A 13,398-nucleotide genomic window follows, 5' to 3' on the forward strand; every position below is an offset into this window, starting at 1 on the left:
AGTCGGCAGGATCGCCGCCGCCAATACTACAACTTCAGCGGCAAGCCTGCATCAGGAGAACTAAAAGGACTCGAGTTGCTTTACCTGTGGATTACAAATTTGAGACTTTGTTCCGGATCATTGGCTGTCATCAGAGGATCCGGGGCGGTAGAAAAGCCGGACAACATGGCTGTGGTACTCCAACGCCAGGAACAGGCACAGGCGTTTGCAGCTGTACTGGACGATCTGGGGCTGAATCAAATCCGCCCCCTCATGCTGGACCCTGGAAGATGGGTGGAGAGGCCGACAACCGCCCCATCCAAGAGCGGGAGTGGCCCTGGTGGGAAGACCGGCTGCGGCTGTTTGGCGCCATTCGATTGCTGTTCATCGGACGGGATGCGACGTTGCAGCTGCCGCGGTCTTGGACGCCTGGAATGGCAGTGGCATCAGGAGGTCGAATCTCGTCGGGAGACCTGCCCCTGGGAGCCACTGACAGCACCCCAGACATCGGTCTGAGAAGAGGAGCGACTGCGGGCCCTGCTGGAGCAGCCGCCAAAGAAATCTCCTGAGAGCCTCCCCGCAGGACCAACGAGCCTGGAGGCTAGCCCTGCCAGATGGCGGGGTGAAGATCGGAGGCTGTGGCAGGAGCTGCGGGGTGGCCTGCCGGAGGCCACGGCACCAGGGAAGGTGAGAGGTCCCCCCGGCCCAGCCGGCGGCTCCGCAACCGGCCCCCCGCCATGCGGCCTTCCCGCGTGGCCTCCTGCTTTCCAATGGGTCCGGCTACGGAGGGCTTTGCGGCCTCCGCCGGGCCGAGCGACGCCTCTGCCCGCGTCCCCGAGCCATCCCGCCCGGCGGCACCACGTCCTGTGTCGCTAGTGCGGAACCCACCTGTGGCTGTCCCTGCCACACTCCACCTTGAGGAGGCGGCCTACCCACCGAAGCCTGCTGCCACTCCGGCCCCACTCCAGATCTCCGTGGTGGCTGGGCCGCCAGCCCCCAAGGCCTATTCATCAGCATCTGCGGCCGTCGCTGCTCCATCTTCGGCTGCGGCCTGTTTGCAGGAACCCGCAGCTGCTCTGGCCTTGCCTGCGGCCTCCTTACCAGTGATGGCAGTCGCCTTGGCCCCGTCTATGACTCCGGTTGCGGCCTGCCCCGCGGCCGCATCTACCTCACCCCCGGAGCCGGCTGCGGCCCACTTGTTGGGCTCTGCGGCCTACCCACTGGGACCCGCGGCTGCCCCTGCCCATCACCCAGCCCCAGCGGCTGCTGGGCCACCGGAATCTGTGGCCGCCTCTGCCCCGCTCTCGACCTCGGCCACATCCCGCCCACCGGACTATGCGGCCTACACCAGACCCTCCGTTTGGGTTGCGGAGGTCATCGAGAAGAAGAAGGCCAGAGAGCAGGAGATCAGGGGCCTGCTCCAAGAGAAAGGAGAGGCTGGTATGGCAGCTCCACGGTCCACCGGGTGGCTCGTATACACCAACCTGGAGAAGGGATACGGGTTCATTCGGGACCTCGCAACCGGCCAAAAGGTATACATTAATGTGACTTCCATCCGTCACGGCCGGGCTTTGCGGGAGGGGGACTTGGTGTCCTATTATAAGGAGTACTGTCCCCTCGGCTATTATGCGGTAGCAGTGGTCGCCGAACCCGAAGGCCACGAGCCCCCGTAAAAAGGACCCCCAGAGACACTCCCAGCATCCCGGGAGCTCCACGGCTGTGGAGCCCCTTGCTACTGGCGGGACACCGGCTATCAGGAGATGGCCCGGACTATCGGGACAGTTCGACGTCCAAGATAAGGGACATGTTTTGTTGTTTATTACTTGCTCCTGACATAGCGGGGATGAGAGGGAGGAAGTGTTGGTGTAAAAGGAAGGGGGAGTACTCGTGTTCTGTTTTGAAATGTTACGTTTGAAATGTTACATTATGTTACGGTAACACCCTTGACCTGGTCTTTGTCCGGCTCTGCTCAATCTCCCACCTAAATAACTCACCGCTTCCACTCTCTGACCACAACATTCTCTCCTTCACACTCACAAATCCTCGCCCACCCCAGCTCACTCCTACCTACCACACAGTCAGAAAGCTACAAGCCATTAACCCTCAGACACTTTCAGACTCCCTACACTCATCACTGTCCCCAATCTCCTCATTTTCCTGTCCTAATCTGGCTGTTCATCACTACAATGACACTCTTAGAAGCACCCTTGACCAAGTAGCTCCCCTCACCCTCAGAACCTCCAAGCACAGAGTTAAACAGCCCTGGCTCACATCGCAAACTCAACTTCTCAAGCGATGTGGGTCGCCCTCCCAGGGTTGTGGGGTACTCGGTACCAGGCCGGTATCAGCGGGATGTGTCACAGCAGCGGTGACCCGGACCAATTAATAAGGGAAGTTGTGGTGAATGGTGAAGTGTAGTTAAATGAATAGTCCGTGACGCCACCTGTGGTGTTCGGCAAGGGAGGTGTTAAGCCGTCACTGAAGACAGATCCTCTGGGACAGATGGTGTGGTGCAGCAAGGATGGTATAGCCCTCCACAGGCAGGGCTGTTGTCCCAGGGCAGTGTAGATGTGGAGACACTTAGATGGTGTAGTGTCCGGCGCAGGGGATGTAGCAGTGCCAGGCGGACGGACGCAGGAAGGAATGGAGGACACCAGGGCATGTAGTTCCAAAGCTTTACTCACAGTCTGTAGTGCCCGCTTCTGTGACGTGTCCTCCGGGCCATGGACTCAGTCAACCTCCAGGCAAGATGGAATGCTCCCTTCCACACTCCGCCAACTTATGTGCCTTTTCTGAACGTCTCCTCTATAGCGCCTTTAAGTGTGAAGATCTCCTAGTACTGTGTTACACTGGAGTTCCTCCTGACAGATGTTCCCAAGAACTCTACTTGCACGGCAGACAGCTGTAGCCTGCTTCAGGAACTCTCTACTCCTAAGTCCCGACTCTCTATCCGTGTTGCTGTTGTGCCCTCAAGTCTTAGATGGGAGTAGTGCATTTACAGCCCACTACTCCACCGGTGTCTGCTGCAGAACCATTAGTGTCCATACAACCTCGGGGACAGGGCCCTGGCCTTGCGCTTAGAACTTCTAGGCAGGGTTCTTCCTCTAACCCACGTCCTCTGTGTTCCCTTTTACTCCTACGTTTCGTACTCGTCTTTCTCTCCTATGGATGCTCAGGCTTCAGTTCAATGTCCTTCTCCTTCTTTCCCTTCCCGTGCCAGCTGGCTCAGATCACTGAGGCAGCTGCAGCACTCCTTCCTCCATCCCTCTTCCAGGGATCCCCACTCCACTTCGAGTGGCTTCCTCTCTCCTACTCTCCTTCTGACTCAACTGACTGAACTCCAATCCTGGAACTGTCCCGCTCATATATATATTCTGAACTCCACCGACCTCCCAGCACGTCTAGTGTTCCAAGCAGGGAACCACCAAAGGTGCTCTGCCTCTCTCTAAGCAAGGAGCCGCAATGTGGTTTTGCTGAACTACTCTATTGCGTGGGGTGCGAGTGTTGGAGCGTGGTCAGGAGCCCCCAACTTACCTGGATGGTGGGGCACCACACCTTAGGAGAAGGTGCAGTACCTCTGTGGCGACTGAGCCTCAGGGGTGCCACAGATGCTCTAGGAGTGCTGAATGCCTATGGCGAATAACCCACACACCAGAAGACTTCATCCACTTCAAATTTATGTTAAGAACCTATAACGCTGCCCTTCACCTCGCCAAACAGACCTACTTCACCACCCTGATCTCCTCACTAGCCAACAACCCCAAGAAACTTTTTGACACTTTTCGCTCCCTCCTCAGGCCAAAAGCACAAGCCCCTATCACAGACATTTGTGCTGATGACCTGGCCCCCCACTTTACACAAAAAATAGATAATATCCGTCAGGAAATTTGCTCCCAACCACCAAGTGCTGTGACTCCCATCCCTTCCTGCATCTCCCCTGGCTCACTTTCCACATTTGATCCCATCACAGAAGAAGTCTCCAGACTCCTCTCTTCTTCTCGTCCGACTACATGCACTACCGACCCCATTCCCTCACATCTCCTCCAGTCGGCAAAACCCACCTAACTACAATCTTTAATCTCTCACTCTCCTCGGGCATTTTCCCATCCTCCTTCAAACACGCCATCATGACTCCATTACTAAAGAAATCCGCTCTCGACCCATCCTGCACAAACAACTACAGACCAGTCTCCAATCTCCCCTTCATCTCTAAACTTTTGGAGCGCCTAGTTTACTCCCGCCTTACCCGTTACCTCTCCACTCACTCCCTTCTAGACCCTTCACAGTCAGGCTTCTGCCCCCTACTTTCGACTGAAACTACACTCAGCAAAGTGACCAATGACCTTCTGACAGCAAAACGTAATGGTGACCACTCTCTGCTCATTCTTCTTGACCTATCTGCAGCTTTCGATACTGTTGACCACCATTCTCCTACTCTCTAGACTCCAGTTACTAGGCATTAAGGACACTGCTCTCTCCTGGTTCTCTTCCTATCTCTCTGACCGCTCCTTCAGTGTTCTGTTCTCTGGCTCCACTTCATCTCCTCTTCCTCTTGCTGTCGGGGTATCTCAGGGCTCAGTCCTTGGCCCCCTTCTCTTTTCTCTCTACACAGCCCCAATTGGACAGACCATCAGCAGATTTGGCTTTCAGTACCATTTTTATGCTGTTGACACACAACTATACACGTCATTCCCCTACCTTACCCCCTCTGTACTACAGAACGCCAGTGACTGTCTGTCCGCAGTCACCAATTTCATGTCCACTCTCTATCTGAAACTCAACCTCTCCAAAACTGAACTTCTTCTGCTCCCGCCATCTACTAACTTCTCTAAATCGGACATTTCCCTCTTCGTGGGTGGTACCACAATAACACCCCGGCAGCAGGCGCACTGTCTAGGAGTTATGTTTGACACCAATCTCTCCTTCACATCCCATATACAATCTCTTGCCCACTCTTGCCGCTTACACCTAAAGAACATCTCTAGAATCCGCCCTTTTCTCACAATGGAAACAACAAAAACCCTCACTGTAGCATTGATCCACTCCCGCTTGGATTACTGCAACGCTCTATTAATTGGCCTCCCCGTCACTCGACTATCCCCTCTCCAGTTCATACTTAATGCAGCAGCCAGGGTTGTCCATCTGGCTAATCGGTACTCGGACGTGTCCTCTCTTCGTCAGTCATTACACTGGCTGCTCATTCATTATAGGATCCAATTCAAAGTACTTGTTCTCACCCACAAAGCTCTCCACGGTGCGGCACCCCCCTACATCTCCTCCCTCATTTCTGTCTATCGGCCTAGCCGATCGCTGCACTCTGCAAACGACTTTCGACTAACCTCTGCACTAATCCGTACCTCCCACTCCCGACTCCAAGACTTCTCCCGTGCTGCTCCTATCCTCAGGAATGCTCTACCCCAAGAAATTAGGACTAACCACAATTTGCATAGTTTTAGGCGTTCCCTCAAAACACATATGTTCAGAGTGGCTTATCACGTTCACTAATCAAAGTCATTCTATGTGTAAGGGTACTGTCACACTTAGCGATGTACCAGCGATCCCGACCAGCGATATCACGTGGTCAGGATCGCTGGTACATCGCTAAGTGGTCACTAGTGAGCTGCCACACAGGCAGATCTCACCAGCGACATCGCTGGGGACGGGGGTCGCTACTTACCTGTCACACTAGGCGATCCTGCGTCCTCCCGCCTGGCTCCACGCTCGTCGCTCGTCTCTCCACAGGAAGCCCAGCAGGAAGCTGACGACGAGAAACAGTCCAGCCTGTTCTCGCGTGATCAGCGATAAGCAGCGGGGGAGCGGGTCGTAGGTAAGTATCACACACAGCGATATCGCTAACAATATCGCTATAACGTCACAAGTTATAGCGATATTGCTAGCGATATCGCTTAGTGTGACAGGCCCTTAAGTGTGCGTGTGTAGCCCATTCACTATATCCATCCATCCTTCACTCCCTCAAGATGGCTGGACCATCATTGTAAATACACCATTGTAAATACACACCTGTACTTTGTATCTTCCTCACCTCATTGTAGATTGTAAGTTCTCACGAGCAGGGTCATCTTATTTCGTCTTATTTTGCTTTAATTATTGTATTGTTAACGTTGTTATTTATGACTTGTGTTTTGAAACTGTTAAACTGTAAAGCGCTGCGGAATATGTTGGCGCTATATAAATAAAGATTATTATTACGTTTAAAGAAAAAAGGGGTAACTCCTGTTGAGTCACCCTGATTGTTATTAAAGCAGAGGTAACCATATGTACGGTATACCAAAAGTTGATTTAATGTGTAGTACGTATAAGAGTGTGTAACAGGTCCCGGGTACAGGGTATGATAAAAACGCTGACCATGACTTTCTTACTAGATGGACAAAGAGATGGAAGATATTGAGCCAGACAGTGGTCCGTCAGTCAGGTCCCCGACACCACGGACACCCCAAAAGGATAGGCGGGCGCGAACGATGACCTGGTAGGCGAAAGGCCTCGGTCATGGCGTTCCGGACAGTTGAGGGTAACAGAAGGGAAGAGTAGTGGGAAGTACACGCCATAGAGTAGTCCGGGTGGACCTAGCCAACCTGAAAGAAGTTAACACGTGGCGTGCGCACCGTCGAGTAGCAGTAGGCTGCTCGGAGCATGGTGATCCCGGTTTGGTTCGGCCCCCCCGCGTGTGGCGGCTTTGGCCCAACAACCGGTCCAACGACAGACAGTGGGCAAGCTTTAGGACGATGAAGGTAGGGAGTACGATTGTCAGGGATGACAATAGAAAAAGGAAGGGAGAGTGTGGGGAAAGTGACTTGACGGATGGACTTGACTGAAGGGAGAAGGGAAGGTTTGTGCACTGTAGACGGAGGTTTGTAATGACAGAAGGGAAACAGCTGGGGAAGATGGAAAAGGAGTGCAGTACCTAGATTTGACCACAAGTTGGCAGGGGGGAGCGTAGTTCAGGACTTGACAGCAGCTTAGGGCTTTAGAAACCTTAGTCATGGGGGGCGGGGAGAGAGGAACCCAGGAGGGAAATTCCCGAGGAAGGGGATAAATAGGACAGGACAGGGTACCAGGCTAGGCTAGTCCCGGGAGGAGCTCAGGAGGAGAAGACTCAATACGGAGGACTGACAACAGTGGAGAGCTCGACCAGGGGATTGATAGGAAAAGACAGTCAGGGGGGTGGCCCTAACACAAAGAACCGCAGGACAGACGAGGTCCTGGGGGTACCGATTGGACGACGACCTCGGACTGATGAAGCGCTGGTGGTAGATAGGCCTAGGGCAGCCCCAGCGAAAGATCCGCGAGGAACGTCACTATGACTGAAGGAAGGTGAAGGTACCCGGGCCTGAATACGGAGAGCTGTAAAGGTGCTGCGGTGTATTGCTACGGTCGTCAGGAGGATGGCCAATAAACTCGGACCTGTTGTACCCGAAAATCTGTTTCCGTCTCGTCTCTGTGTCGTCTGTGCGCAGTAAGCAGTGGGCCACCCCACAATCTGGGCCCTACTACATATGTATGGACCGACGCTGTACATTTATGTTACATGGATGTATATATCCTGGGAGGGAACGCTCTGTACATGATGTTTATGTATGGACCGACGCTGTACATTTGTTACATATACATATATATATCCTGGGAGGGAACGCTCTGTACATGATGTGTATGTATGGACCGACGCTGTACATTTATGTTACATGGATGTATATTTCCTGGGACGGAACGCTCTGTACATGATGTGTATGTATGGACCGACGCTGTACATGTATGTATATATCCTGGGAGGGAACGCTCGGTACATGATGTTTATGTATGGACCGACGCTGTACATTTGTTACATATACATATATATATCCTGGGAGGGAACGCTCTGTACATGATGTGTATGTATGGACCGACGCTGTACATTTATGTTACATGGATGTATATATCCTGGGACAGAACGCTCTGTACATGAAGTGTATGTATGGACTGACGCTGTACATGTATGTATATATCCTGGGAGGGACCGCTCGGTACATGATGTGTATGTATGGACGGACACCGTCTCAGCTGTGGGGAGATGAGAGTTTGGCAGACTGAGGATCTGATTATCGTCCTCTGCTCTCTATCTGCAGAAACTGTAAACCTCCAGGCGTCAGTCTGAGGCCGGGATATTCAGCCCCAACGTGTCACCCTGATGAAAAGAAACAGACTAACGAGATTATAATTACTGGAAAACGCCTATAAGTCACCAAACACTTCCAACAGGCACCTGTGTGTCCACAAAACCATGGGTGACTATTTACACACAGCAAGGCTCCAAGTCAGTGGAGAACTACACATCCCAGCATAAACAGCATTGTACAATAACCTATGGCTCCAGATATGAGAGTGAACTACATGTCCCAGTAGAACCTCTCTGTGATAGAACTATTAGCTATGGAGAAATTCCGCATTTAGCAGATGTACATATTTATTTGCGCACGTGCTGCGGTGGGACTACAAGTCCCTGCAAATCTTGATAGCCATGGGCCACAGTGCTAAGTAACAGTTAAAGGCCACTCATCCCTATTAATGTGCTACAGATCACAACACTTTCCATTCACTGACTGCAAGCGGGTATGTTGAAAACTAAAAGGAGTTGAAATGTTTGTGCAATGATTCCCCTAATACAGAACATCAAACCAAAAAAGCCAGTGGGTTTCCATCAATATAAGAAAGGTGACTGCTATGGGGCCCTGTCTCACCCCTACATCCCTCCCATATACACAGGCATTAAGAGCATATGTCTATAACTCTGCGATATACATATGACTGTATCCAATGCCATATTATAGAAGACATTCCCCCCACAAGCATTGCTCGCATAGTTATATGGCGGCAAATGATGCAGCTAAGGGATCTTTGCCGATTGTGTTTCTCCTATCAATAAAGTAAATCTCAGTGCTCAGTGTTCCTCAGTATCTACTCTCATACTGAGCCATTGCACGTCCTGAGTATATCAGAAAATAATCAAGAAAGAATCTCAAAATATCCAGGCTAGTAAAAGCCTCAGTATACCTCAAAATGCCATCAGTATAGCCCCTCACTATACTACATTACCGGAACCCAGTATACCCCATATAACTCATTATATACCTTGAATATACTACATTACTGAAGCCCTGTATACCCCCATATACCTCATTATAATCCCTGAGTATACTACATTACCTGAGCCCAGTATACCCCCATATACCTCATTATACATCCTGAGTATACTACATTACCGGAGCCCAGTATACCCCCCATATACCTCATTATATACCCTGAGTATACTACATCACCTGAGCCCAGTATACCCCATATACCTCATTATACACCCTGAGTATACTACATTACCTGAGCCCAGTATACCCCCATATACCTCATTATATACCCTGAGTATACTACATTACCTGAGCCCAGTATACCCCATATACCTCATTATACACCCTGAGTATACTACATTACCGGAGCCCAGTATACCCCCCATATACCTCATTATATACCCTGAGTATACTACATCACCTGAGCCCAGTATACCCCATATACCTCATTATACACCCTGAGTATACTACATTACCTGAGCCCAGTATACCCCCATATACCTCATTATATACCCTGAGTATACTACATTACCTGAGCCCAGTATACCCCATATACCTCATTATACACCCTGAGTATACTACATTACCGGAGCCCAGTATACCCCATATACCTCATTATACACCCTGAGTATACTACATTACCGAAGCCCAGTATACCCCCATATACCTCATTATATACCCTGAGTATACTACATTACCTGAGCCCAGTATACCCCCATATACTTCATTATATACCCTGAGTATACTACATTACCTGAGCCCAGTATACCCCATATACCTCCTTATACACCCTGAGTATACTACATTACCGGAGCCCAGTATACCCCATATACCTCATTATACACCCTGAGTATACTACATTACCGAAGCCCAGTATACCCCCATATACCTCATTATATACCCTGAGTATACTACATTACCTGAGCCCGGTATACCCCCATATACCTCATTATATACCCTGAGTATACTACATTACCTGAGCCCCGTATACCCCATATACCTCATTATATACCCTGAGTATACTACATTACCGGAGCCCAGTATACCCCATATACCTCATTATATACCCTGAGTATACTACATTTCCAGAGCCCAGTATACCCCCATATACCTCATTATATACCCTGAGTATACTAAATTAACTGAGCCCAGTATACTCCCATATACCTCATTATATACCCTGAGTATACTAGATTACCTGAGCCCAGTATACCCCCATATACCTCATTATATACCCTGAGTATACTACATTACCTGAGCCCAGTATACCCCATATACCTCATTATACACCCTGAGTATACTACATTACCGGAGCCAAGTATACCCCATATACCTCATTATACACCCTGAGTATACTACATTACCGAAGCCCAGTATACCCCTATATACCTCATTATATACCCTGAGTATACTACATTACCTGAGCCCAGTATACCCCCATATACTTCATTATATACCCTGAGTATACTACATTACCTGAGCCCAGTATACCCCATATACCTCATTATACACCCTGAGTATACTACATTACCGGAGCCCAGTATACCTCATATACCTCATTATACACCCTGAGTATACTACATTACCTGAGCCCAGTATACCCCATATACCTCATTATACACCCTGAGTATACTACATTACCGAAGCCCAGTATACCCCCATATACCTCATTATATACCCTGAGTATACTACATTACCTGAGCCCGGTATACCCCCATATACCTCATTATATACCCTGAGTATACTATATTACCTGAGCCCCGTATACCCCATATACCTCATTATATACCCTGAGTATACTACATTACCGGAGCCCAGTATACCCCATATACCTCATTATATACCCTGAGTATACTACATTTCCAGAGCCCAGTATACCCCCATATACCTCATTATATACCCTGAGTATACTAAATTACCTGAGCCCAGTATACCCCCATATACCTCATTATATACCCTGAGTATACTACATTTCCAGAGCCCAGTATACCCCCATATACCTCATTATATACCCTGAGTATACTAAATTACCTGAGCCCAGTATACCCCCATATACCTCATTATATACCCTGAGTATACTAGATTACCTGAGCCCAGTATACCCCCATATACCTCATTATATACCCTGAGTATACTAGATTACCTGAGCCCAGTATACCCCCATATACCTCATTATATTCCCTGAGTATACTACATTTCCAGAGCCCAGTATACCCCCATATACCTCATTATATACCCTGAGTATACTAGATTACCTGAGCCCAGTATACCCCCATATACCTCATTATATTCCCTGAGTATACTACATTTCCAGAGCCCAAAACCAAAAGAAACACAGTCAGAGTCCAAACAAGTAATGACTATGAAAAACTTTATTATTCAAATATAAAAGTAGAACAAGTCCAAAGGCAGGGGAGGGGAATATATGCACACACCTACAGCCAAAATACAAAAATTGGGATAGAACGACCATACAAAAACATCATGTAAAAATTATTGCACCTGAAATAACATTCATTACATCCACTGGCCCATATATCAAAGAAATCAGAATCAAGTGATTCGACATGTATTAGGGGCCATAGAAACAATATATAAATACCTGACACAGTGCAGAGTCAGGGACCACCTGAGTATACCAGAAAAAAATCAACAAAAAAGCTCAAAATATCCAGTCTAAATAAAGCCTCAGCATACCTCAATAGGCCATCGGTATAGCCCCTCATTATACGATCTGCCCCATCCACCTTCCCTATGCCATGGACTTCTATAGCCCCATCCTGGATCTGCCCCATCCACCTTTCCTACAGCCCCTATCCCTATTCCCTTTTGTACACTTGCTTTGGCAAAACTAATGTGTATTTATAGTCCTGCCAATAATGCTTCTTTGAACAGGAATTTGATACTGGAGCCCAGTATAAACCCCATATACCTCATTATATACCCTGAGTATACTACATTACCGGAGCCCAGTAAACCCCCCATATACCTCATTATATACCCTGAGTATACTACATCACCGGAGCCCAATATACCCCCATATACCTCATTATAAACCCTGAGTATACTACATCACCGGAGCACAGTATACCCCCATATACCTCATTATATACCCTAAGTATACTACATCACCGGAGCCCAATATACCCACATATACCTCATTATATTCCCTGAGTATACTACACTACCAGAGCCCAGTATACACCCATATACCTCATTATAAACCCTGAGTATACTACATCACCGGAGCACAGTATACCCCCATATACCTCATTATAAACCCTGAGTATACTACATCACCGGAGCCCAGTATACCCCCCATATACCTCATTATACACCCTGAGTATACTACATCACTGGAGCCCAGTATACCCCCATATACCTCATTATACACCCTGAGTATACTACATCACCGGAGCCCAGTATACCCCATATACCTCATTATAAACCCTGAGTATACTACATCACCGGAGCCCAGTATACCCCTATATACCTCATTATAAACCCTGAGTATACTACATCACCGGAGCCCAGTATACCCCCCATATACCTCATTATATAACCTGAGTATACTACATCACCGGAGCCCAGTATACCCCATATACCTCATTATAAACCCTGAGTATACTACATCACCGGAGCCCAGTATACCCCCCATATACCTCATTATAAACCCTGAGTATACTACATCACCGGAGCCCAGTATACCCCCCATATACCTCATTATAAACCCTGAGTATACTACATCACCGGAGCCCAGTATACCCCTATATACCTCATTATAAACCCTGAGTATACTACATCACTGGAGCCCAGTATACCCCCATATACCTCATTATACACCCTGAGTATACTACATCACCGGAGCCCAGTATACCCCATATACCTCATTATAAACCCTGAGTATACTACATCACCGGAGCCCAGTATACCCCCCATATACCTCATTATAAACCCTGAGTATACTACATCACCGGAGCCCAGTATACCCCCCATATACCTCATTATAAACCCTGAGTATACTACATCACCGGAGCCCAGTATACCCCCATATACCTCATTATAAACCCTGAGTATACTACATCATCGGAGCCCAGTATACCCCCATATACCTCATTATATACCCTGAGTATACTACATCACCAGAGCCCTGTATACCCCTATATACCTCATTATATACCCTGAGTATACTACATCACCGGAGCCCAGTATACCCCCCCATAGACCTCATTATAAACCCTGAGTATACTACATCACCGGAGCCCAGTATACCCCCATATACCTCATTATAAACCCTGAGTATACT

Source organism: Dendrobates tinctorius, unplaced genomic scaffold (assembly GCF_039654945.1).
Source record: "Dendrobates tinctorius isolate UK_male_01 unplaced genomic scaffold, ASM3965494v1 ptg000093l, whole genome shotgun sequence".
Lineage (NCBI taxonomy): Eukaryota > Metazoa > Chordata > Amphibia > Anura > Dendrobatidae > Dendrobates > Dendrobates tinctorius.